The sequence below is a fragment of the Schistocerca piceifrons genome, unplaced genomic scaffold (genome assembly GCF_021461385.2).
Source record: "Schistocerca piceifrons isolate TAMUIC-IGC-003096 unplaced genomic scaffold, iqSchPice1.1 HiC_scaffold_1299, whole genome shotgun sequence".
Lineage (NCBI taxonomy): Eukaryota > Metazoa > Arthropoda > Insecta > Orthoptera > Acrididae > Schistocerca > Schistocerca piceifrons.
Genome location: NW_025727123.1, coordinates 12501 through 14724, shown reverse-complemented (window position 1 = coordinate 14724; position 2224 = coordinate 12501). Strand labels below are relative to the sequence as shown.

The 2224-nt window shown below is 58.7% G+C and overlaps 1 non-coding gene across 1 annotated transcript in view; it reads left to right on the top strand.

Moving 5' to 3' along the window:
* The first annotated feature begins 1782 nt into the window (after positions 1-1782).
* Positions 1783-2224, top strand: part of LOC124731670 — a 1909-nt gene continuing 1467 nt past the window's right edge. The window contains exon 1 of the ribosomal RNA XR_007008406.1: positions 1783-2224. This exon is cut by the window's right edge and continues 1467 nt beyond it. This is a non-coding gene — a ribosomal RNA (small subunit ribosomal RNA).

Below are 2224 nucleotides of genomic sequence, written 5' to 3'. Positions count from 1 at the left end.
TCTGTAATTGTTATACGACTCGTTCAATTAGTGTAGTGTTGCCCACCCGCAACCCTCGCAATATAGTTCGCTACTCGCACTGCCCGCTCCCCTGTGTATCGCTTCATGTTAAACACCTTGCAAGTCTTGCTGACTTTCCACATGCTCCTGCTGTACACTGTAATGTGGATGGCAGCAGGACGTACATGCCGCCCCTCCCCACGTCCCCACCTTGCCCCCCTGCCTTCGCAAGCTGGTTGGTGAGAAGTTTGCATGTTCAATGCCCTTCGCATGCGACGTACTCAGGCTACGTTGTGGTGCGGCCTGTGTCAACCGTCCGCTAATGTCGTACGCGTAAACCACAATCTGTACTGCACATTCGTCCTTATGTACCGAATGATACATCGTGGCACATGTGTGACCGTACAACGACTGCGCCCAAAAACGGCGGACCATACAGTGCAAATATTGTGCACGCAGCTACGTGTCGTCTCCCTATGAGAGCTGGATTGCAGTGTGGTACGCCATAGAGACGTGTGGGAGGAACGGACGCCGTGGATGGCGATCAGCATGAGCTGTCTGTTGATGTATTCGGACCTAGTCGTCTCTCCTCACACACCGTGATGGCATGGTGCACCGCGTTCCATATCTGCGACATGCTACAGAGGCCGGTTGACAGTCGTTCGAGCAATGGACATCGCATACGTACGGGGGCCACCTTCCACGTATTGTCTAGGCGTGCACATTTTGTTGCGTGTATGTGGGCAGACGTAGTGTGGCGTGACACCTGACACAGGCATGCAATAATCGTTGAAGTTGCAAATGGCGATGGACGCCTGCGTTTTCTGGTGAAGTTACGCAAATGAACAAATGGTAACCTGTTGTGGTGCGGTTGTTCTCGCTAGGGGTGAATCGGTGATGGCGACGATAGGTTGAGGTACGAACCGGTTGTTCCAGCGATACCCACCATGCCGACGAAACTGAACGGCATCTGGGTGTGAAGCGATACGCGGCGGTGGCTGGGTGGGACCGTCCCCGGCCGGTGAGGGGGCGCCTCCCGGCGTGCTGGCCGCGCGGTGCGTGGGCGCACGCGCTACAGCCGGCTGGTGGGGGCGGCCAGTGGCAGGCGCGCCGGCCGACGGACGCGGCAGGCGTCGCAGCTGCGCGCCGGCGCACCCTGCGCGCGGCGCCGTGCGGCCAAAGTAGGTCCTCGCGGGCCCGGTGCGAAGCGCGGTGGACATCTTCAGTGTGCTGGTCCGATTGAGGACTGTGTGCGTTGAGGATGCGCCGCCGCCCGGCGCTCGGCGCCGCGACGCCGTCTGCTGCTCGGTCGCCCCAGCGGTTCTCGCTGGTGGTTTGTATCGCAGCTGTGCGGATGTGTTGGCGCGTGCGCTGTGCTGGGAGAGTTCGCTTCGGCACCCAAGTGGGGCTTTTGTCCTTCTGTGGCGCTGGCGTTGGAGCTGCCGGTCACCGTAGGTGGCGCGTGTTGTCTCCCGCCGGCAATGCCACGACAGCACGCTCCCGGGCCTCTGTCGGCAGCGGCAAGCTCAGTTGGGAGCACGGGTGGTCGCACCGAAAGCGTCTACTCGCCTAACTCCGGGCGATTGCGCCTCTCTCGAACCCGACCAAGTACTTGGGACGGCGCTGCGCGCCGCCGGGACCTGAGAGGGTTTCGAGGTGTATTGTGCAGGGGAGCTCAGCCTCCTCCTGTTTGCAGAATGATTGAGCGGACGCTTGCGTGTTCGCGCGGGCCCCCGGGACACACTCCCGGGCGGCCGGCTGCTCAGCTCTAGTTGACGCAGCTCCCTGGTTGATCCTGCCAGTAGTCATATGCTTGTCTCAAAGATTAAGCCATGCATGTCTCAGTACAAGCCGCATTAAGGTGAAACCGCGAATGGCTCATTAAATCAGTTATGGTTCCTTAGATCGTACCCACGTTACTTGGATAACTGTGGTAATTCTAGAGCTAATACATGCAAACAGAGTCCCGACCAGAGATGGAAGGGACGCTTTTATTAGATCAAAACCAATCGGTCGGCTCGTCCGGTCCGTTTGCCTTGGTGACTCTGAATAACTTTGGGCTGATCGCACGGTCCTCGTACCGGCGACGCATCTTTCAAATGTCTGCCTTATCAACTGTCGATGGTAGGTTCTGCGCCTACCATGGTTGTAACGGGTAACGGGGAATCAGGGTTCGATTCCGGAGAGGGAGCCTGAGAAACGGCTACCACATCCAAGGAAGGCA